Here is a 26,823-nt window from a genome sequence, read left to right as displayed (position 1 = left end):
ATATATATATATATATATATATATATATATATATATATATATAATGTTCTTATAAGAGTGGTCTATGTATACTCGATATTAATATATTATATGTATTTTAGAGGTCTATTCAAACCTCAAGATAGATATTGAATAGTTTTATATTTTCCCCATTTTTAAATTATAAATGTAATGATTTAAACTAAGAGGCTAGTGTTAGTCCTCACTGAAGATGCCGCCGCTGGTTACGTCTAAGGTGTGCTCCCTGGATATGTCAAATTTTGTATCATAGCATGAGGGTGAATATCTTTAGAGTCGATGTATAATTCAACCATGTCTAATTAATTTCTTACTCAAAGTTTTGAAGTGCACCAAAGATACAAATAGGAAAATATATGAATCTTACGAAACTCTCACTTTTTGGAAATGCAATATCATGCCTCTAGATTATTTGATCTAGGTGCCCTTAGTATCTAATCCTTTTATTGTGATTATACTCAATGAATACTCGAAGAAATACTGCTCGAAGACTTGATGAAGAAATTGCCAATGCGGGAGTTCCTCCCCCAAGTAATTAAGTCCCTCCTCTTGAAAGAAGTTGCTAATGGTGAAAAAGCTCTGGTAAATCCTCCACCTAGGTCGGATAGTGGAATAAGGGCACCCTTCCTTCAAATGGCCCAATCCATTACTACACAGGTAAAAGTCGTCACTACATAAGCACAAGACATGACAGCCCAAGCTAATCAGGAGGTGGTATCTCGAGGAAACCAACATGTTGGCACCCCGTCCTCCCGTTTGAAGGATTTCACTAGAATTAATCCCCCAACTTTCTATGGATCAAAAGTTGAGGAAGAACCCCAAGAGTTCATTGATGAAATCTACAAGATTCTCTATGATATGGGTTTGACTACTAGTGAGAAATTTCAGTTAGTCACTTACCAACTCAAGGATGTGTCCCAAACATGGTTTTTTCAAAAAAAATATAATAGGCCTTTGAGTGGTGGACCGGTGACATGGGAGATTTTCAAGAAGGCTTTTCTTAATAGGTTCTTTCTAGAGAGAAGAGGGAAGCCAAAGTCGAATAATTCATCAACCTTCATCAAGGAGTTATGAGTGTATTTGTCATTGAAATTTACTAAGTTATTAAAGTACGCTCTTTCTTTAATTTCCGAACCTAGGGTTGAAATGAGCCGCATTGTGATGGTAACTGCCTCGTTGGGCAAGACAATTTCATTGGTTGTTTAAAGAGTGGCAAAAAGGTTGGGGATTTCCCTATTGTGAATGGTCAAGACAAGGGTAGTATTCAAGCTCAAGCAAGTAGTTCTAATGATGCTCCGAAGAAGAATCCCTTTTATGCTCCCCGCTCCGAAGAATAAGCACTTGTATATTAAAAATATTTTCTATTGATTTATATTCTTTACTTGATCCGGTGCTACATTTTCATTTTGTTACTCCTTTTGTAGATAAAAATAATTTTAATTGGCCCGATATCTTCAATAAACCTTTAATGGTGTCTTCTCCGGTGGGTTAGTCATTGGTTGTAAAGATAGTGTAAGGAAATTGTCGAATAATTTCCCCAATAGAGTTACTCATGTTTAACTAGTAGAACTTTACATGTTTTATTTTGATGTCATTTTGGGTATGCATTTGTTCATGCTTGTTTTGCTTCAATAGATTATAGAAGGAGGTTGGTGAAGTTTAACTTTAAAAATGAGTAGTTTTTTAGAGTGGAAGGGGGACAGACTATTCCTACAAGTCGTATCATTTCTATTTTGAAAGCTTTTAGGATGATCTCTAAAGGGTTTTTATAACATATAGTAAGAGTACATGATTTAAACTCTGAAATTCCTCCCATTGAGTCAGTCCCCGTAGTAAGGAAATTTCAAAAGGTCTTTCGTAATAATCTTCCCGTAAATCCTCCCGAACCCGAAATATATTTTGGTATCGACTTTCTACCGGAGACAAATCGGATGGATCCGGAATAATTGAAAGATTTGAAGGCGCAAATCAATGATTTACTAGACAAGGGCTTTATTCAGCCTAGTATTTCTCCATGGGGTGCTCCGGTATTGTTTGTGCAAAAGAAGGGCAGGTCCCTTAGAATCTGTACCGATTACGATCAACTAAAAAGGTCCACTGAAAAACATTAATCCTCTCCCTCGTATTAATGATTTATTTGATCAACTCCAAGGTGCGAGTTACTTCTCCAAGACTGACTTGACATTGCGATATCACCAACCTAGGGGGACAGGTGAAGATACTCCAAAGAAAGCATTTCGAAAAAGATATGGTCACTATGAGTTCTTTGTAATGTCCTTTAGTCTCACTAATGCTCCGGTGGCGTTTATGGACCTAATGAATAGGGTGTTTCAAAGTTACCTCGATTCATTTGTCATGGTCTTCATTGACAACATCTTGGTATATTCAATGAATGACGGTGAACACATACACCATTTGAGAGTGGTCTTGCAAGTGCTTAAGAAACACTATTTGTTTGCCAAGTATAGAAAATGTGGGTTTTGGTTGAGGTCGGTAGTATTTCTTTGTCATATCATCTGTAGTGAAGTTACACAGGTTTATATAAAGAAGACCGAAGTGGTGAAATATTATCCTAGACCATTGGATCCTACGGATATTAGGAGTTTCTTTGGCCTAGCCGGTTATTAAAGAATGTTTGTCATTGTTTTGCTTCTCCCTTGACAACCTTGACCCAATGAATGTGACATTTGAGTGGTCAGAGACATGTGAAAAGAGCTCCCAGATGTTGAAAGGATAGTCTTACTGCCGCTACATTATTGACCCTATCGGAGGGTACTACGTTTATTGCTGTATATTTTGATGCATCCCGAGCCTGATTGGGGTGTGTTCTTATGCAACATGCAAAATTTATAGTCAATGCTCTTCAGCAATCAAAGTTCATGAAAAGAATTATCCAACTACTGACCATCAGTTAGCAGCTGTGGTATTTGTCTTGAAAATATGAAGGAATTATGTCTATGGGGTTCATGCAGATGTGTATAAGGACCATATTCACTCAAAAGAAGTTTAATGTCCATCAACGGAGATGGTTAGAGTTGTTGAAAGAATATGACATGAGTGTTCTCTATAACCCCAGCTATCACACCCGCAAGTACACCCTAGAAGTTAGGGCAACCCTTGGGTCGAAACCTGACGTACTTGACCTCTCGGAGGTCTTGTAAAAGCCTCTTGACTTCATTAAATAACTTCATGCTTAATTAGAGGGAATTTAAAAACACACTTTAGTCATAAAACGAAAGATATTTCATAAAAGCGCTGAAGCATCTGTAATAACATTGTCTCAAAAACCATCTTACTGTAACATAAATAATAATAATTTGGACGCAGCCCACATAAAATCTAAAACATAAAGAAAGACATTAAGAAACATAAAGGATTGTCCTCAAAGCTATGAGGACTCACCACTTACTTACTTACTTACTTGTCCTTCTTACTCAAGTTAAATATACCAAGCTACCTCAAAGAGTACTTGTGCAAGGCTAAGTAATAACCCATACTACTGCCAAAGCTAACTACCTCATTTTGGTCATTCTTGGTTATAATCCACTATCATAATTAAGACCTAAGTTCTTCATACTAAAGAGTACTACTTCTGCTCTTCTCAAAACACGTGTATGCAATGCACATAAATCAGCCTATACTACCCTACATACTAAGCGTATCTTTAAAACCATTCTTAATACGTTCACCCTCCATAGATTCTTTATTACTTAAATTCATATAGTTAGGTTCTCTTATCTTTAGTCTACAATACTATGAAAGGAATATTCTTGTCCAATTATTTCTTCAATATCTTCTTCATTAGTGACCCTAGGTTGTACCTTTTGCAATGCACTCATGATGTCCCATACCACCATTCATGCAAGGTACTGCTCTTGGATCCTTTCTTTATTATCTCTTACTTTGGATCCTAGCCCCTATCATTATCTTTTGACCACTACGAGATACTTCTTTAATTAGGTTTAAGTTCCTTAATCATACAGATCCTACAAGATACTTTTTAAGATATGACTTGACCACTTAATCATGAACACTACGAGATATCCCTTGGGCATGTCTTCGTTCATTCATACATTATGAATAGTACAGGATACCCCTTGGGAATGCCTAAGTTCACATTTTGGTTTGAACATTGTGAGATGCTTCTCAAGCAGGTCTAAGTTCGAAGAATATAGACATCTCTACAAGGATACCTTGACTCTACTATGTGAAGTAGTCCCGCCTCGTGTGACCTGATGGGATATTCATCACACCTACTAGATGAGTCTCTCCTTTATACTTGGAGTCCGGACCCTTGCTAGACTATCCGTCTCACTTTTCATATCAACTTTAAGTCAAGCATTTTCTTGTCAACCGTTACTAAACCTTTTTTCTCATGGAGGGATGTCCAAGAGAATCTCTCCATGCTCAAGTGAATCTATAACTTTAATTCAATCATCCTATGTCTACAGAAAACACAACCGTGCTAAGTTTTATTATTCATCAATTATTATATCATCATTCATAGGTATATATAGGATTTTGTAGCCTTAACTTTCTTCTCACATTCTCCATTACTAGGTGAATATAGCCATAATTCATTTGATAAGGTTAAATACCATCAAGATCAATATTATTCAATGAATTCTACATTAAATCATACCTACATGATTCAATCATAATCAATTAACATGGACTACAATTAAGTTAAGAAGATTAAACATAATTCCTTCATCTAGCCTCTAATGACCTAAGATCACCTTGATCGCCTTAAAATTAAACTACTATAATTCACAATTAAACCTACTTAAAAACAATATATAATCATCATATAAACATCATTGGTAGCTATCCACTAGATTGGGATCACAATCAAGCATTACCAACAATGCAATTACAACCCTCTCTTGAAGGGGGTTCTTTGGATTCACAATTGAAGCGAAACAAGAGGGGATTCATGGATGGAAGAATACATGAATTAATAAGATTCACATTCCTCAGATTACAGCCTTAAATCCAGCTTGAAACCTGGATCAATTTGTCATAATATAGACTCCAATTTCTCTTCCTCTTCAATGGTGGTTTTTTGGAGAATTCTGGGAGAGTAAGGTTTTCTTTATTTAAAGTCTAGGGTCTTATAAGCTATTGCACTGCTTAAATACTCTTGAAATAAATACAATAGCATCCCATTATTAAGCCCTAATGTTCCCATATATAATACCAAAAGTTCCCAAAAGATCTGTGCAACTATTAGATATTTTATCCAACTCAAATATAACTTAAAAACGACACAACCAAATCAAGGCACTTACTGCGCGTCACGGAGACATTATTGGTTCATGGTTCAGGAAACTATTTTGGGACAGAAGTGTTCGTGATGTTGCCACGTTGTAGAGAAAAAATATCCATTTGCGTGATGGCTCCGTGTCGCCCAGCAACTAGAAAATATAGGCTGCCCGGAAGATTCACTAGCCTATGGTTGGGTCCTCCTTGGGGAACCTTAGGCTAGTCCCCGGGATTCGGTTCTTGGAATTTTAGTCCCTTTTAAAAGTCAGTCTATGTATAGGAACTATATATACTCAAAGTCACCCTCAAAAAATCCTCCAAAACTATACTACAAAGGACTACGGTACACTAGTTTTACTTCGCTACTTTCATGACGTCTTGGGGGTTTGACCTCCAAAATCTTCCAAACATTATATACAAAATCTTAATACTTAGGTAAGATCTAGCTTCACCTAGCCCATTTTTAGGGTGTAACACCTACGAGGTTAATGTGGTAGTGGATGCTATAAGTCATTTGTCTATCGGACATGTTTCCCATAAGGAAGAATACATGTGAAAAATAGTTAAAGATGTTCATAGGTTGGATCATGTAGGGGTTCGAATTGAAGTCTCTCCAAATGGTTGTATGGTGGTACATCATAACTGCTAATTATCTTTGGAAGTTGATGTGAAGTCTAAGCTACATCTTAATCAATCACTGATGGAGTTGAAAGAATTTTTTTGTTGAAAGATGAATGAGTCATTCTCCCAAAGGGGTGATGGTGTTCTTAGGTATCAGGGAACATTGTGTGTTACAAATGTTGATGATTTGAGGAGTAGGATCCTTGAGGAAGCTCATGGGGCCCATTACTCTATTCATCTGGGTTCTACAAAGATGTACAATGACCTTTAGAAGTTTTTTGGTGGGATTACTTAAAAAGGGATATTGCAGAGTTTGTTTAAAAGAGTCCCAATTATCAACATGTTAAGGTCGAGCACGAAAAGTTTAGTGGTTTACTACAAGAAATCCAAATTACTTCTTGTAAGTGGGAAGATGTTTACATTGATTTTTTAGTCGGTTTTCCTCAAACTATAAATAAATATGACTCTTTATGTGTGGTAGTTGGTAAAATGACCAAATCCGCTCACTTTATTCTAGTTATGTCTACTTATACGGCAGAAGATTTTGCAAGTATCTATATTGACAAGATTGTGAGTCTTCATGGGGTTCATTTGTCCATCATATCGGATATATTTTGGAGATCATTTAAAAGAGTTTTGAGTACTAAAATAATGTAAAGCACTCCTTTTCTTCCTCAAATGGATTGTCAAAAAGAGCGGAATATTCAAATTCTTGAAGATTTTCTTAGAGCCTGTATCATTGACTTTAAGGAATATGGGATGAACATTTGCCTTAATTGGAGTTCTCATATAATAATAGTTTTCATTCATCTATATCTATGGCTCCTTATGAAACTTTATATGGTTGGAGGTATAGATCTCACATTGGGTGGATTGAGGTTGGCGAGTCATTGCTTTTTGGTCACAATTTGATCAATAAGACCTTAGAGAAAGTTCATATCATAAGGAATCGGTTCCAAACAGTGTAGAGTCGGCAAAAATCTTATGCTTATCATAGGAGAAGGGATTTAGAGTTTGAAGACGCTTATAAAGTGTATCTAAAAAATTTACCTATGAAAGGGGTTGTTAGATTTGGCAAGAAAGGGAAATTATGTGCTTGTTATGTGTGTCCCTATGAAATCTTACAAATTGTTGATAAGGTTTCTTATGAGTTGAAACTGTCTAATGAACTATCTTCAGTCCATCCGATTTTCCACGTTTCCATGCTTAAGAAGTAAATCACTGATTCCGAGTCTATTTTTCCTATTGAGGGTCTTGGTGTGAAGGAGAACCTCTATTTTGAGGTGGTTATGGTTGAAATCATTGATCATCATGTGAGGAGGTTGAGGAAAATAGAGGTGGCCTCCGTAAAAGTGTTTTGGAGAAACCACCTACTTGAGTGAGCTACATGAGAGGCCGAGGCCGACATGATGTGCTGTTATCATCGTTTCTTACCTAATAAAGGTTAGTAGTTCTTTTAAACAATGAAAATAATAAGTAAATATTAAGTTGCTTTGATTTTTGTTGTGGTTTGGCAATAATGTTCTAATTGTAGTGATATTATAGTGAAGTTATGCCCATAGACTTGAAAATTTGAAATTCTTATAGTTTTGAGTTATGTGGTGCATACATTTATGGTGAATCTTGATGAAATGATATTGACCATGTTGATAGGTTGAGAATTTGCATAATTGACTCCTTAATGATATGTTGAGATCATGTTGTTGTGAGAAGGAGATTCCTCATATTGTGATGTTGAGATTTATTTGAAGTAACTGAAGTTGTGCATTGCTATATTTGAATTTCATGATTGATATTGTAACTCATGTTATAATGTATTGTTTTTTGTTGGGATGCTAATCTTGAGTCTATTCCTTCCAAAATATTTTAGTATCATTCGAAGAAGAATGTTCCTAAGGAGTAAATAATGTAGCACTTCTAATGTCTAACACATGTTCTAGATCCGAACATGACTGTCTAAATGTTGTGTCAATGTTTTAAGGTATATTTTAATTTATAGAGGTAATTTAGGAAGTTTTTGAATAAAAAAGTCAATGAACGTCCATGACGTCCGGTAACTAATTAAATGAGGTGCTAGTGTGCCTTAGCAAATTTTACTATGTTTTACGAGTTGGAAAATGATGAAAATTGGTGGTAAGGTATCTAACACGTATTAGAGTTTATTTATATTTTAAAAGGTTGGGTCCCCAAGGACTAACCAAGGGCCCTTCAGTCAAACCCTTGAAATTTGGCAAAAGGTGCAAAAAGGTATTGTCTAACAAAAGTTGCAGACAACGACTTGTGGTCCAAAAGACGGGGCATCGATGGTCACCATCGATGGTAACTGTGCCAAATTAAAGGAAGGGCCTGATTTGGACATTCTTTGACTAAAATTATTTACCAAAGAAATGTTGGTCCCTTGGTCGTCGTTTCACTGACAGGCGTCTATCGATTCTTCGTTTGTTAGCTTACTAATTTTCTACACATTTTTAAGTTTGACAAATTAATTAATTAGGTTGTTAGTTAATTACTAAGAGGTTAAGGTAGGTCTAATAAACTTAGTTAATGATATATATAAAGACCCTAATCTAATTAAACAAACCTAAGCCCTCATAATTTTCAAAACCCAATTGTTCGTTCTTCTCTCTTCTTGTCTCTCACAAGTAGAAGAACACCATAGAAGGCCAAGCTATGGAGGGTTGTGGGGCTTTTAAAAGGTCAAGATTCTCCATAAAAAATAATCAATCAACAAGGTATGGGTTTCCTTCCACCTTTGGGATCTCTTTTCCCAAAGGGTTCCTTCAAGATGATATCAAAAATATGAAATTCAAGTGTGTTTTCTTCCAATACGAAATTGATCTATTGAATTTCTTTGTTAGTGATTTAATTTGGTTATTATTAGTAGATTAACATGTATTATGACTCAATTATGTTAATTTTTTATGTATTGGTATAGTTTGTAAAAGATTACATTTTCCCTTTAATCCTAGGTTGTGTTATTGAATTGAATTGAGTAGTATTGGTATAATTAACTTGGTTAATGTGTGAATTACTATGCTATGTTTCTATTATGTCAAATTCTGAATATTTTTTGATGTATTGTAACCCTATTGTGCTAGTTCTTGAGTAATTGACCTAGGTTGTGAAGTAGATCGTGAACTTCACCTAAGTCTATTATCTTAAGCTATGAAATAGTGATGGATTGTTGTGTAGTGACTCAATTGACTTGATTATTATGTTTTTTAACTATAATGTGACGGTATTACAACCATTGTTGGGTTTACTATAAAATGGTCAATGGTAATACCTTGATGCACATTCCAGCTAACATTTCGATTTTAAACAGAACATTGTTAAAAAAACAATCTATATTGTCAGAGAATATATATGTTCTGGGACGGAAGGATTCGAACCTCCGAATAGCGGGACCAGATAATTTTGTGAAGAAGATTGGGGTATGTATTATGATCTCAAATGTTTACTTCAATTATGGTTACTTATGATAAAGTCATGATGTTGTATTGAAGTATACCTTATGTTAAGATTGATAGGGTTGGTATGATGTCAAATTTAAATATCTTGACTATGGTTTGTGAGATGTTGTCTATGATGTAAATGGTATAAGGATGGTGATAACATACCAATATGAGTAAGTAAAAACCCAAAAGTACCCCTAGAAGTTAGGGAGAACCCATGGGTCGGAGCAATTGCATACATGACCTTTCGGAAGTCTTGTACAAGCCTTAACTATCATTCATTACATAATACATGAAAGGTAGCGTGGAATTAACACTTTCCGCGAATAGATTAGTAAATAAATCATCTTACATAAAAGCAAAGGATTGATCTCGTCTACTCAAGATAACTTAAAGACACGTGATAACTATCTTAGGGACACGACCTATTTACATTAAATGTAAAATACATAATAAATCTTTGGAATAGAAACTAAGAAATATGACTGTGCCTTGAATGTATGAGGACATACTTAGTCTTAAAAGAATATTTCCAAATCTTGTCTCCAAGACTTCAAAATTGCCCAACCTATACTTATTAAGTATAGAAAAGTATGGGGTTAGTAAAAGACAATGTACTATGTATGGCATATGCAAAAACAGGCAGAAAGGGACATTATTGTAAAATTAGACTTCATGCAAAATAAGGAGAACCTTCATGAATATACAAGAAAAACAACATAAAAAACATCATTTAACACTTAGAAAAGGATTCCCAATTTTTTAGCAAAGGGCAGTATATTACAGTAAACTTCCCTATGTTACGGTGAATTTATTTTTTTTAATTTACAGTAAACTGACTCATTCTCAAAACAATGAACTCCCAAGGTATTTCCAAGAGTAAGTGAACATATTACACCTGGAGTTTCTCTAACCCATGTTATCCTAACACTCACAAAAGTAAGACATGAAGGAAACACCCATACACCTCCTTCAATACAAACCTAGGTGATCCCTAAGACTACACATGTTATGCTTACTCCACTCGAGAGAACAAGTCACCAGTCTATTACAAGACATTAGAAGGGCACACAAATAAGACATAAGACATTCCAACAATTCCCTTTTGGAATGCTTACTTAGTTAAATGAATAGATGGCGTCCCATTCAACCACCTATCTTAAGAAGTACACTCTTTTAGAAGACTTAGCTCATTCAATTCACATAAGACGCACCAAGACTCCCCTTTCGAAATGCCTACCTAGTCCAATGGATAGATAACTTCTCATTCCACTACCTACCTTAAGTAGTACACTCTTTTAGATGACTTAGTACGTCCATTACATTTGTGGGGGGTTAGCGTAACTGACAGAGACCTTGAGATCTAAACATTGAATCTCGATACTTTCCTTATCGGAGAATGATCCCCCCACTTGCCTAGAGTGATATGTTTTCTCATAGCTTTTACATGGCTTTCCCAATAGTTATACCTATGTGGGCACCTATTTAAAGGATAAGGAGATTTCTACTATGTAACTCATTCTCTTCTTGCAAGGAGTACTCTTCTCAAGAGGTACATTGCAATACAACTTCCCAACTCACGAACTGTAGCCACCCATTCGTCATATCCTCTCGGTGCTAAGCATAGGTCCCCATGGATTCTCAACATTCATTACTAAAGGTAAAGGATAAATTTTGTGCACACCATCTCAAGTAACAATGGTTATCCATCCTCCAACCTACAGTAGAAATGTCTTACGAGGTATTGAGATTTCTACTAAACACTTGACCTTAACTCACAATGTGTGTTCACCCCAAAAATACCCTTCTCAATGACTTTCCTTAACTTCATTCATTCATTTACTAAATGTGTGTCACTACATGTGACCACACGTTTCACATCAATCATTTTATTTGAATATAAGTATATTCATGCTTAGACCATTATTCATCACATCACGCACTTGTACATTATTCATATAATCATGTTATTCATATAGGCATACTCTCCAGTTACTTCACATAATTCGCTTCATAAAGAACATTTATCAAGGATAACATCATTATCATCTTACATCGCATAACATTCTTTCAAGTCCTCATTCACAATTCATAAATAGCTTCACATTCACACCAATAACAAGTAAACATTGCCACCAACGATGGACCATACCGCTCAAGAGAATTTGGTATTTCAGGCTAAACAAAATAAACAACTTACACTTTAATACAAGCTTTGATCACCCTTAATAATTCCTTAAACAATTCATCATAATATATCCTTTAGGGAAGTAGTTAAACAACGGTATCAATAAAATCAAACCAAAGTTCAAAGACTACAATATTATGCTTATTCAACCCATTTCTTAAGCCAAAATTTAATAATAATCATTAACATTATTTCATTGAAGATTTAGGATTAAAATTACAAACTAATATTTGAAACATTAGAAATATTTTCATGGAAGACGCATACCTAGAATCAAAGATTGAAAAAGTTAGGGTTGGAAAATTATTTTTGATATCTCTTAGAAAGGAACACCTTTCACTCATGAGAATTATCCATTCCGTCATTAGAATACTGTAAGTGGATCTACATAGTTTCTATGTTCAAGTTATGGTACTACCTTGGCAAGTAGTTCACCTTTTTTTATTGTAGGGTTCCATGAATCCGGATTCCATATTAGCTCATGTGATCTATGTTGGTTTAGGCAAGATGGTCCCAAAAGTTAAATTGAACTAATGAATGAACTCTAACTAGGATTACCTAAGGGGTTTAGTTTAGTCTAGGTAGGGTATAGGACTGTACCTATACATTGCATTAGTTACCTGGGAATCTTAGTAGGATGTTCTTATGGATGTATATTATTATAAATTTGAATGATGATCTTGATTTTTGACGGTACTATATCATGTTGAGTTAACTTATTAAGATCTGTTTGGTCAATATATCTAAAGTATGATGTTATGTACTCTTAAAAATATGATATGTGAAGTTGGATATAAGTTATGGTTCGTGTTAGGTTTTCTTGATTGAGTAGAAAATATTTTGCTGTGCTTAGTCATTGCACTAGTTGACTTAATGAGGGTTCATGAAAAATTTTCTTGCTTTGGTTATGATGTAATGAACTCTTATTCAAGCTTGTTGAGGTTACAAATTGATGATTTAGTTGTCTTGATTATTTGTTCAAGTATGTTGGTATGCATGATTGACTTTTCTAGACATAGTATGGTTGAACAAGGTCTTAAATTAATGAATATACATTAATGACATGTATTGGTTCTTGAATGTGCATAATAATTTTCAACTGTAAATTAGCAAGCATGGATGAAAAGTCCCTGTTCAGCATGATTTCTATGTTGTGGGTGCATATGGTCTCGTACATAATACATTTGATGTACTAAACCCATTTTCTTTATTTTCCCCAACATTTTAGGTTCCGCTCATTAATGGGATTTTAAGACGCCTTTGAAGGAAGACTTGGAATTCTCAGTAATCCAAGTTGGGTATGTCCTCACTTTTTGAGGCCAATGCCACTGTGTGCCTATTGATGTTGTTGTAGTTATAAGACATCTAGTTATTTCCTTTTCATTTGGGTACTAAAAATTGTATAGCCTATATGTGGATTTATACATTGATGTATAGGATATGTCCAATTGATATACTCTTGTTTAAATGGTTATGAGATGAGATATCTGTTTATGACTATGTTAAGAATCCTATTACATATATATGTGTACAATACAAGCAGAAACTATGTAATCTTTTTATACGGAGGTTCTATGTATACTCGATATAAATATATTATGTGTATGTCAACAGTATATGTAAACCTCAATATATATATATAGAAATGTTTTAAATTTTCTTCATGTTTAACCTATGAATGTAATGAAGTAATTTTAGAGGCTAGTCTTAGTCCTCTTCAAGGACGACGACGTCGATTACGTCTAGCAGGTGCTCCCCGAATGTGACAGGAAACTCCCTTTTTCTCGACAATCCAATATATTTACCTCTCGAGTCCTGACGTTACGTGACCTTAGCTTTTAATCCTTTTATTGTGATAATAGTCAATGATACTCGAAGAACAGCCGCTCGAAGAGTTGATAGAGTGATTGCCAATAAGGTAGTTCCTCCGCGAGGCAATCAAGTCCTTACAGTTGAACAAGTTGGTCATGATGATCAAGCTCCGATGAATCCTCTTGTTTTAACTCTTGGGTACATAACGGTAGACTTTATCCTAATGGACAAGCCAATACTAGACAAGCACAAGTCATCACTACTCAAGGACAATCAATGACGGCCTAAGCTATCCGGGAGGTTGTACCTCGAAGAAACCAACTTGTTGGAACCATGGACTCCTGTTTGAGGTATTTTAAGAGGATGAACCCCCCTGCATTCTATGAGTCCATAGTTGAGAAAGACCCCCAATAGTTCATTGAGGAAACTTACAAGATCCTACATGATATGGGGTTGGTAACAAGTGATAAGGACGAGTTATCAACTTACCAACTCAAAGATGTGGCCCAAACTTGGTACATCCAATTGAGAGACAATAGGACCTTAAGTGGTGTGCTGCTGATATGGGAGGATTTTAAGAAGGATTTTGTTGGTTATTTCTTCCCTCGGGAGAAGTAGGAAGCTAAATTGGAAGAATTCATCAGCCTTTGTCAAGATCAGAAGCATGAATAAGATTCCATCACATTATACCAAAGCAAAATTATTACTCATGACCCTCATTAAGTCCTCTTGTGAAATTACCAATCAAAGCCCCATAATCTTACTTTATCATGTAAACGTATCAAGAACCATAAAAATGTCCAAACTCCACAAAACATATTATTAAGAGTATATAATATCAGGATTTTAGCAATTGACACCAAATACATATTCATAAGATTAACCAATATGACATAGTGTCCTTTACATGTAAGGTCATCACATTATCATCACTTACATTTATCAGAATATACATACATAAGAATAACCTCCTAAGAAACCCTTCAAGGCTATGTAGTGCAATTGATAGGTACAATCCCTTACACATACCTAGACTAATATAAACCCTTTAGGTAATCCTAGTTATAGTTCATTCATTACTTCATTTTACCTTTTGGGATCATGTTTCCTTAAACGAGATAGACCACATGAAGTAATGTGGAATTTGGTGTCGTGGAACCCTACACTGAAGAAGGCAGACTAATTGTCAAGGTACTACCAAAAGCTGAACATAACAACTATGTGGATCCACTAGCTAGTATTCCTATGAGGTTAACATAGTTCAAGTTTTAGGATATATAATTAGACCCTTTTATGATACATGCATTATAGTCTACAATCTCATGATTACATTAATTGATCCTACGTTCCCTATGTGGGAAGGGACACCCCTCAGTCTAGTTCACTAGGTGCTAAGTTAGAGTTCCTTTTGAAATTTAATTAATATCTTTATTACCTATCAATGATTAATAGAGGTTATAAGGTCTATTTCTTATATAATCATCATCATCATAGCACAATAAGAATTGCATGAGTATTGTCCTGCCATTACAAAATCTATAAATGAGGTTTAACATTTGCATAATCAATCAATTTAAGGCACATTTGTAATTATCACCATCCATATAACATTTAAATCTTAGCCAACACCTCACAAAACCATAGTCAAGATATTTCAATTCAACATCATACCAACCCTATTAATCCTCATATAAGCTATACTTCAATGAAACATCATCATTAGATCACAAATAACTACAATTGCAGTAAAAAATGGGGATCACAAGACTTACCATGTCTACTTCATAATCCGACCTCAAGGTCTTACCATCAACCCTAAAAATAAACCCAACAATGGGTGTAATGTCATCATATAATAGTAACCAACATGCTAAAAAGTCCAATTGAATCAATAAACAACAATTCTTGACTAGTTCATAGTCTAGAATTAGAGACTTAAATAAATTTCATAATCTATTTCACAATCTAGGTCAATTACAAAAGAACTATCATAATTGGATTACAATTTATCATCAATCTATAAATGATTATCATAATAAAATCATAGGGTACTAATACACACACTAACCAAACCAATTTCAACCATAATGTACAATTTAATTCAAGATCAGAACTTAGGGTTAATGGAAAAAAGGGTTAATCAAGATTTTTTCAAGAACAAGGTCTAATCCCCACAAAACAAGTTCCTAGGCAGCCGACGACAATGATCAACAATTTCATAATTCCTCTTTTATTTTCAAGTAATAGTGAAGACATGGGAAATTGGGGAATGAACATGATCTATTCACCATTCCCTAAACTAACATCAATTACACAATAATCTATACAAGATTCATCATAGGCGATCATAATTCAACATAATCAGTTATCAATTTCCATTTTAGAAGAAAACCTATTTGTAAACAAAAACCATAAGAATTGGATTTATTGAATTTCATCTTTGAGAGAACGTCTTGGGTAATAGAATCCCAAGAGTGAAGAACTCATACCTTGTTGAGGCTTTATTCCCAAAAATTGAGTGAAAACCTTGGAGACTTTGTCTTATTCCCCAAGCTTCTTATTCTTCAATGGAGGATTAATGGAGAGAGAGAGAAAGTAGGGAGAAGTGAGAGAAATTTTGGGATTCAATTTGGGTTTATGATTTTGAGTGGGAGATGTATGAAAATTGACCTGAAGTCAATATATAATCGACCCCCAAAATGTCCAAACTACACCTCATTAAGTTGAACTTCCGAAAGGGATGCCCAACTTAACTTCACATTGAGACCCCGTTTCAATTAATGCCCCACTTCACTGATCGTGAAGATCTTGATGGGTTGTGGTGATGGTTGTGAAGAGTGGAGGCAGTAGCTCCTCCAATGGAGCCTCCTTTATTTCTCAAACAAAGGCAAGACCACGAAGGACATTGCTGTAAGATCCGAAAATGACATTGGTGAACTAGACACTAACATGGTTTTTATGATGCTCTATTGTCCTAAATTGGTCTATATTGGTACTGAGGTAGTGCCTAAAGTATTAGGTAAATTTGAAGTTAAACGTCAAAGGAAGACTAAGACGTTCAATGACTATTTTTTCATATGTTTTTATGTGTCATTCATGAGCTTCTAAGGTCCTTAAATGAGTTATGATAGTGTATATAGGCAGTGTGTCAAGCTGTTTAAACTTTGTAGGTCAAACGTCCAAGAACGACCATGACGTTTGGAAGGTTTGCATCTAAACGACTTTGTGTGTCTAAGCATGTTTCGTAGAGTTTTACGTGTTTGTTTTAGATGAAATTCATGTTAGACTTACTAAAATTGTATACAAACCTATTTAAGATGGAAACGTCTGGGTGAAAGTCCCCAAGGACAAACCAAGGATCCTTGAGAAAAGACCGTTGTCAAGAGCCAAGACTACCCAAAATAGTCCCAAACAACGAAGGCTATAGACGGCTCGTGGGCTAGTCGATGACCCATAGTTTGGTGTCATTTGCTGATATTTAGGCGTGGAAATAGAGAAGCTAAATATTATCCTCATTCCCAAACCACGAACCAACAGGACGGTCCTTTATTTTGAAAACGGCCAATCGTTTCGAACTGTCTGTGAGGGCTGTCTTCTTGGACAACTTACTGTTTACTCTAAGAGTGAAGTTGTATATTTAACCCACTTAAAAATAAGACTTTGGGAGGTTCCTAAAGTATCTTTTGTCTATTTTAAACATGTTGATATTCCTTTAACACTTAGGAGAATTCATTTTTCAAAATAAAAACCCAAAATATCATAGAAATTCTCTAGAACTCAATTGGAGCCAAAACTCAATGAAGAGCTTCAATAGGAGATTTGAGTGGTGATTCTTCATCAAATTGGAGAATAAATTTTATTGAGTTTATCATTAAAACTCTATTCATCAAGGCGCCCGAATTCAAAAGAAGAATTTTAATGTTTTAAAAGATGAACCTTTCCAATTTTATGCTCTATCCACGGGTTCTTGCATTAAAAGTTTTTTATCAATATATATTGATTGTATTTTTATAATTAATATTTTTAACTAAATTAACCTATGAACACATGTAATTGATAAACCATAGTTTTTGACTACTTTATGGGTTACTGGGTATTGTCTTAATGGATATTAGTTCTACTATAGTTTTTTATGGGCTATTGAATGATGTATGAATAGTATTCAATTAATGTATAGGTTTTTTAGATAGATAAATCTATATTGAATTTACCTAGGTTCATTGTGTTTTATTATTTATGCATTGACTTGATGTTCATGGCCATGTGTAAGGGCTCTATGGTATTAAATCGGATGATTTAGCTACTATAGATTGACGTGGAGAGAATGGATTGGTTGTCATCTGCACTAAATATTTTTATTTGGAGAGAATGGATTGGTTGTAATCTGCCCTAAATATTTTTATTTTAAAGTATTATATATCTTTAATTATGTTATGATTGGTATGTTCATGGCCATAGGTAAGGGCCTTATGCTATTCTTGCTCATGCATGTCCTTGGTGTGTGATTGCATATACCCATACTTAGTACAACTGTGTACTAATCCCATAAAACATCTACTTTTAGGTGTAGGCACAGGTGGATGTTAGATCTTACGGTACGACGTTGAAACAATCCGTACGTGGATCTTACATCCGTACTTGGTAGGTCCACATACTTTCGAGGATGTATATCGTTACTATCTAGCTTAGATGTAGGCTTTAGCTAGTGGCGAATGTTCAACTAGTGTTTTATTTCTCATTTCATTTTAGACTTTGTATTTGTGTCGTTTCTGCAAGCATACGTTTAATGCAATTATTAACTGCTTCTTTCATTTGATTATCTTTATATTAGATGGTTGATTTGTGAACGCATGTGATGTTAAGTTAAATATGTTACGCATGAAATAAGAAAACAAAAGTTCAAATTTTCCGCTAAAATTAACCTAGATGAAGTAAGTATGACATATGTTGGCTTGTCTGCTACCTCTGAGAGGTTAACGACATCGGTCTTGTCTGGGGTCTAGATTCTAGTCCTGATAGTTTTATGTGTTGCTTTAAGATCAAATTAATGTGAGATGTCCTAAAAATATATACAAACATATTTGGGTTTCAAATGTCCGGGTGAATGTCCCCAAGGACCAACCCAGTGTCCTTGATGAAGGACCCTTCTCAAGAGCCAAACATGACTGCCCAAAACAGTCCCAAATTGTAACGCCCCAATATGAAATAAGGTGTACTAGAGACTCATGAGTGTTTCCTGAGTTAATTTGAAGTTAAAATGAGTTAATTTAGTTTTCTTAGTCAGTGTGTAAAGTTTGGTTAAGTTTGGAGGTCAAACATCCAAGAACGTCCATGACGTTCGGAAGGTGTGCCTTAGAAAGCACTTGTGTGTCTTGAGGTGTTTGAGTGAGTTTTATGTGTTTGTTTTTCTTGAAACTTGCATGAGATATCCGTAATACCTAGGCTACATAGTTAAGGGGTTTAACATCCTGGCACGACCTCTCATAGGACCCACTATGGGCCCTATATAAAGGGCCCTAGACTTGGACCAAACTTGAAAAAAGAAGTGCTCATTGACGAGCCAATTGACGGCCAGTCCACTAGTAAACGGCCCGTAGACCTGGTACATTGATTGGGGAATGTAAACCTTCAAACTTGGGAGCTTCAGTCCCATCAAAAAACACCCCATCAACCGGGTGTTGTTTGACAAATGGTTAGTCGTTTGAGGGTCGTGGGGTCTGCCTGCAAAAGCTGTTAAGTGGCGGCCTTGGCTTGGGGTTTTCGATAAATTCTCCCCATGTATTTTAAGGTCCTTGTACTTTTATTTTAGGTTTATTTACATATATTAAAGTTATATAAACCCTTAAACCTAATTTTAGACCCTTCTTCCTAAATCCCAAAACCCTCTCTCTTGGAATTCTCTCTCAAGTCTCCATGGAAGCTAGAAGTCAAGAAGTGCTAGGAGGGATGTTTGTGGTCGTTTATCCATAAAAAAACGTTGGTATTTCTTTAATTTGAAGTATGGTTTCCATCCTTGAACTATGTTCCATTCAGAGAGCCACTTCTAATGAATTTTCAAAATAGGTTCTCAACCCTAGTTTCTTCTATCTTCAAATATAGATAGGGGTCTTGCATGAAAATATTTCTAATGAATTAATGTAATAATGTTAAAGCTTTTCATCTAATGTCTGCTTAAGAAATAAGTTAAATAAGCATGATTTGGTAGTCTTTGTGCTTTGGTTTCTTATTGTTGTTATTGTTGATTAGATACTGCTCAAATAGATTTATTATGGTGAAATATTGAGAAATGGGTTAAGATAATGAAAGCTTGGATTAAAGGGTAACTTAGTTATCTTGTTAAGTTTCAATTTCGAAATGCTCTTGAGTGGTATGGTCAACCTTCTTGGTGGCGGTGTTTATATGAATTATATGAATGTAAAGTACTAGTTTATTGTGAAGAATACTATTAAGGTTTTTCATTTGAAATAAGATGATAATATCAGGATTCCATGTCTAGCTCTAATAGTCTACGTCTTTTAAGCTAACCCTCCACAAAAGAATTGATTGAACTAAGTCTTCTAAAAGAACGTACTACTTAGGGTAGTTAGTGGTATGGGACGCTACCTACTCATTGCAGAAGGTAGGACCTTCCGAAAGAGACGACTTGGTGACAAACCTTCTAAAAGAATGTACTACTTAGGGTTGGTGGTGGTATGGGACACTATCTACTCATTGCAATATGTATTTATTTCGAAAGTGAAGACCTTGTTGGTATGTTGGGTGTCTTTTAATGTCTTTCCATTGATTGAGAGGCTTGTTTCTCCTGAGTTGAGTAAGACGAAGGGGTAGTCTTGACGATTGCTTTGTTGTTTATTGAAGGAGGCATATGCATAATTACTTTTTCTCTTACCTTAGTGAGTCTTAGGATAATCCTGAGGTAGGGAAACTCATACAGAAAATGAGTTCACTTTCTCATTCTCTTGGAATTGGAAATTTACTCATTTAGAATAGGACAATTCATTGTGAATGCCTTATATTTTTCATTGTTAAAGTTCCAATTTGTTCACTATAATGTTAGTAGAGTTCACTATATGTTTTTGGGAGTTTACTTTAAATGCCTCTTTTGGTTAAAATGATGTAAATTCTTCTCTAAGTGTTAAATGATTATTCTTATGATGTTTTGCTTTTATATTCTTCAATGTTTTACTTAAGTTGCATGAAGTGTTATTTCACTAAAATATCCCTTTTTCGCATGTTTTTTCGTATTCCATACATAGTACATTATTTGTACTAACCCCATACAGTTTCTTTATTATTTAAGTATAGGTTGGAAGCAAGGTTGAAGTCTATAAGGCAAATCTTCGGAAAGTTCCTCGCATGATAAAGTGTGTCCTCATTTATTCAAGGGCATAATTCATATCTTCTTAGTTTCTTTATATTAAGACTTATTATGCATTTCATTTCATTGTAAAGGGTCCTGTCCCTAAGTTATTTATGTCGTGTAGTTTTGCTTGTGACGATGAGATATCTTAACTATTTATAAAATATTACATTTTTGTTAATTTATTAGTGAAATGTTTAAATTCCTCACTACTTTGCATGTCTATGAAACGAATGCTAGTTAAAAAGCTTGTACAAGACCCCAAAAGGTCAAGTACGCCCGCTCACGAAATGAGGGTTGCTGGTAACTTCTAGGGGTACTTTCTAGTCGTGACACAAACAACGATGGTAGTTGACAGCTCGTGGTCCAGTTGACGCCCCGTCGATGGGTTTAATTTGTTGAAACTTACACGTTGGAGGAGATCATCCAAGTACCAGCCTTAATCCCAAAACACGGACAAACAGGATGGTCCATTGCTTGGGAAACAGCCACTCGTTTTTGACCGTCTCTGAGGGTTGTTTTCATGCGCAACTTACAATTAACTGTAGGGTGAAGTTGTAAAGTCACCCCACCTCCAAATAAGATTTTGTGATGTTTCTAAAGGGTCTTTTGGATTTTTTAACAGATAGGAGAATTCATTCTTCAAAATCAAAATCCAAAATATCTTAGAAATTGTCTAGAACTCCATTGGAGCAAAAACTAAAGGAAGAGCTTGGATTGGAGAGTTGAGTGATTATTCTTCATCAAATTATAGGATTAACATCATTGAGGAATGATTTTTTATCATTGAAACTCTATTCATCAACGAGCTCGAATTCAAAGAAGTTTTCTAAAGTTTTCAAAGATAAACTATTCCAATTTTATGGTAGATCCGTGGGTTCTTGCATAAGAGGTTATGAGTCATTGTAAATTAATAGAATTGTTGTTAATTTTATTATATTAACTCAATTAATCTATGAACTCCTGTAATTGATGAACCTTAGTTTTTGATTACTTTATGGGTTACTTGATATGGTCTTATTGCTTATGAATTTTATTGTAGTTTTCTATGGACTATTGAATGTCGAAATAGTTAAATTCATTTTATCTATACGTGTTCTTAGATTTATAAATATATATATTAAATTAATTTAGATTCATTAAGTTTAATGATTTATGCATTGAATTGATGTTCATGGCCTTGAGTAAGGGCCTTATGGTATTGAATTGGATGATTTAGTTAGGATGAAGTGGAGAGCATGGATTGGTGGTACGCAACCATAATTACCTTGATTTTATGTATTATAGCTCTTGAATTATGTTGTAATTGGTATGGCCCAGTTATGGTGGCAGTGTTGTGTGAATGATGTGGCCTTGTCGGCGGTACTTTATTTATTATGATGATAATGGTCTTTTCAGCACTACTTGAAGCAATATGATGTTTTTTGTAGTTTATTATGTGAAATGTGATCATATCTACGTACAAGTTAACAAATGTGAAAGTATGTGTCGCTTCTATTGATGCTATTTAGGTGATCATGTTAGACTATGACTACGTTCTTGTATGTGTAGTCTTAGACTTGATGTGTTACTCTTCCTATTTGGTTATTGAGTTTTATGATTGCTATATTGATGATGTTATTGTTATGTATATGGTTAATTATAGGTTATGAAGGTTGTGCCTATGTGCTTCTTGAATATAATATGCAATATGTGGTAAAGTGAAGTCTTAGTGTGTCTGTGTGGTAGACTTGTGTCCCTTACTTGATGCATGTATGAATGTGAATATGAGATGCCTTGACTTAGGAAGATAAAGCCTCTTTGTATTGTATGTACGCATGACATGAGACATTGAATGATGTTAAGAGAGTTCCTTATGTGAAACCTTGAACGTAGTAGTAAGGTTATGAACCTTGAATGTCGAAAGCCATAATGGTATCCTTGTAATGAGTAATGGACTTAAGGTTTGTTGGATGGAACATCATCAAATCATCCTTAGGAAAGTCATTATGAGTTATCTTGTTGCCATCGTAAGGAAGCCCTAGGGGACCTCTTTTGTAGGGTAAATGATCTTGGGCTATGAACTTTATATGTAACACTTTTCTATGCACCTATAATGTCAATTACTCTACGATAACAAAGGCTAGCAGCAAAATGAGTATTGTAAGGGAAGTAGATCTACTTAAAAGATGAGGCTAGAGTTCAAAGTAATCCCTTCATATTCCTTAACCATGTGCCTAAATGGGATGTGTCCATGTTCTACCATTTGCAAGTAGAACACCCTTGATTGGAGTAGGTTACAACTATGGGTTCCATGTTTTCCTAGTATGGTCTATGTCGGTTATTGCCAGTTATAATCATATGCGATACTCACTAGCATTTGAGAAGTTCTATGAAGTTTAGTTGGTGGGATGGCACGCTATGTAGACATTGCAAAATAGTCTTTGAAGATGTTAGTGAGAGTCCCTAGGTCTTCTCCAAGACAATATTTTAATGTCCTCTATTAATGAATGTCTCTTAATGATTTAATGGAAATAGTGACTTATGTTAGAAACCATGTAAATGAATGGGTATCGAATCTAGAGTGACTTTAAGTATTTCCTTCTTAAAATATGAAGGGGGAATAAAGGATGATCTATTCATGTCTTATATAGGGAAATCTTTAAAATGACTCTAATTACGGAAGTTGGTTGATAGTTTAAGCATGATATAAATATACGAATTCTTAAGGCTTATTCAGGTAACCTTGAACAGAGTGTATGGGCGTTCTGTTCTTGGTGTACTTAAATATGTCTTTTGATAGCCTTGCTAAGGAGAATGTCATATTATACATGTTCTGTGTTTTGGTGTCTTGTAAGTGTGTCTCATTATATGTAGTCTTGAGGATAATTTAGGCATGCTTATAGAGAGTGTGTGGGCGATCTCTCTTGTATTTCTTAAGTGAGTCTTAGGATAGCTTTTAGTGAGAAGATTACTTACTAGGAAGTGTCGTATATGAATTAGAATCACTTCACTGTACTAGTGAAGGAGTTTACAGTACACTGAAGTAGTTCACTGTAATGTTGCTCCTTAAAATGTGATAAATTGATTAAGTGATTTCTTATGTACTTCTAATGTGTCAAATGTTGTTCTTATGATTATATTATTATATTTAAATTAAAATATGCATATTTCCAATAAATGTCCTTTTTTATGATTTTAATTCATTATGTCATACTTAGTAGGTGTGGTTGCACTAATTCCATGCTTTTATCTATCTCTATGGTGCTTGGTAGGTGAGGATCATAGGAAAGCAAGACCTGGATCTTAGAATCATTATATTGAAGTTGAAGAATTTTCTCATTTGACTCGAGGGCATAGATGAATTTTATTTCTCTTATTGAAGTATTTATATAGACTTAGTAGTACTATCTTTCTATTATGTATGGGCCGTGTCCGAAGTATTCTTGTGTCAAATATTTGATGAAATGATACATAGTATTACCTATGAGTTTTATATAAAAGTGATTTTAAAGACTATGAAAATGTTTAATAAAAGTTTAAATTACACACTAATTTTCACTATATATATGCGACAATGATACGAAAGGGCTTGTATAAGACCTCCGAGAGGTCAAGTACGCCTATTGCACTCCGAGAGTGTCTTATATTCGAAAGTCTGGTCTAGTAATGGGAAACTTGCCTCTTCCATGTAGATACACCACAGCCCATCAAGTGGCCCGTTGTGCTCTTAGAAAGTAGCTCATCCTTACTGACAACCTCACCTTCCTTTTGGGCCTTTCACGGAAGCCCCTTACCTTCCGTCAAGTTCACCAAGAGTCATAGAGTGTCTCGTGGTGAGTTGTACATTGTATATGGTCTTCCCTAGGCTCTCCCCCCATGCCTAAGGACTCTTAAGAAGCCCCCTACCTTGACTGTGGTTGAAGCCACGATCCGTGTTCATACTTGTGAAGGGTGAGGCAATAGCCTTCATACTTGAGAAGAGTTAGCCTCATAGATTTGGCTTCCCCTCGAATGTTGTCACTCCCAACATGGTATTGATTACTTTGAACTTTATTTGTCAGCTAATTTATTCCTTATCATCACACTAAGATAAAACAATCATCGCTTCTTTCAAACCATCAAAGCACCAAAGTAGTCTGTGTGACTAGTTCACCAAACGCCATGGGTGTTCCTCGAAGTTTTGATTTCGAAACATCATAAATTACTCATATTCTTTTATTATGACATTATAATAGTGTCTAAACCTTTGTATTCTTATGTTAGGCTCTTGAAAATGTCTTAGAGTTTTGGAGTATTACTGTGATAGTATGTTTTCTTCTATTTATGATGTTAGGTGATCATGTTAGACTATGACTAATGTACTTGTAGGTGTAGTCTTAGACTTAATGCATTTTTTTTCCTACTTTATAATGTGAGTGTTATCATAGTTATATTGATGATATTATAGTACCAGTAGGGTGACCTATAGATGTTGTTGGTTAAGCCTATGCTTATAGATTGATATGCTATATGTAATGATGTGTGTGTCTTGTCTTGGTAGAATAGTGTTCCTTACTTGATACATGTATATTATCAATATGAACATCTTGACCCAATAGGTTTAGTCACCTTTATCTTATATATGTATGCATGAATGTAGAATGAAGTCTAGTATCGGTAGACCTAAGATTGTGCCCTTCGAAGCATGACTAATATGCGGAACCTTCTATTTAGAATGAAGGTGAAAAATGAGCTATCCTTATAGACCATTGAGTGGCACACCTAGTGGACACATCTTTGGTAGGTGCATTATCACTAGGTAATGACTAAGTGATGGAACCCTTCTCATATTCCCCTTTTTATTAAACTTACCCTATGAGAAAAAATGGGTCGTAGATCTAGTTAAGAAAGAGAATAGAGTACAATGTATCTATACTTTAGAATGAGACTAGAGTGAATAAAAGACCTCGATATTCCTTAACCACGTGCCTACATGGGATGTGTTCTAGTTCTAACCATAGAAAATATAACACCCTCAATTGGACTAGGGTAGCCTCTGGATTCCATGCCTAGCTAGTATGGTCTATGTCGGTATTTCCTATTCTTATCATGTGGGATACATTCTTGTATTTAATAATTTCTACAACATTTAGGAAGTTAAATGGGACGCTATGTATAGATGGAACGAGTAGGCTTTGACGATGCTAGATTGTAGGTTCCCTATGCCTTTTCATGTCCATTCTGTGAAGTCCTTAATTAATTCAATGTCTTCCAATTGACTTAATGAATTATTATGACTTTAGCTAATGCATGTTAACTAGAATGTGATCTATATAGGGTATCTTTGAGGGTTGCTTAGGTAATCTTGAAGAGGGTGTATGGGTGGTATCGTCTTGTCCTACTTAGGTGAGTCTTTTAGTAACCTTAGGTTGGGGGTAAATGTAGGAAAATGGAACAATCTTATCTTAGGTAGTCATAAGGATTTTTAGGTAGGCTTGAAGAGGGAGAATAGGTTGTCTCTTCTAGTCTTACTTATGTAAGTCTTAGGATATCCTTTGGTGATAGGTGCATACGATTATATGGGTGAAGTGAGTTTGATGCAATATTGTGGAATGTGGTTCATGTGCATATATGTTGACTTGTAAGTGATTATTATTCTTGTCTTAAAAAGTTTTTCATAAAGAGAATGTTTCATACAAAATTTCATTTAACATGATTTTACCATTATGTCATACTTAGTACAAGTGTTTCTACTAATTCCATACATTTTGTGTATCTCTAAAAATGTAGGTGGCATTTTAGAGGAGTCTCTAATTGGAAGCTTGAATTAGTGTTCATTCAAGCAAAGAGTTTGTATATCCTCACTAGATTCGAGGACTTCTTGATTTTTTATATTTCCTTATTGAATATATTGTAATAGACTTAGCTATTTTCTATATGATGAATTATTGGTCGTACGCCAATATATGCATATCTATAAGATGGCAACTTTGAGTCTTAGACATTCATTACGTTTTTCTATAAAAGAGAGATTTTGAAGTATTATTATTTCGAGTGAAAAGTTTTAAATATGCGCTACATTTCTTATATGTTTTATACAATGAATGGTGTGAAAGGCCTTGTACAAGACCTTAGAGAGGTCA

This window comes from Solanum pennellii, chromosome 8 (genome assembly GCF_001406875.1).
Source record: "Solanum pennellii chromosome 8, SPENNV200".
NCBI lineage: Eukaryota > Viridiplantae > Streptophyta > Magnoliopsida > Solanales > Solanaceae > Solanum > Solanum pennellii.
Note: the sequence above shows the minus strand (reverse complement) of the source record.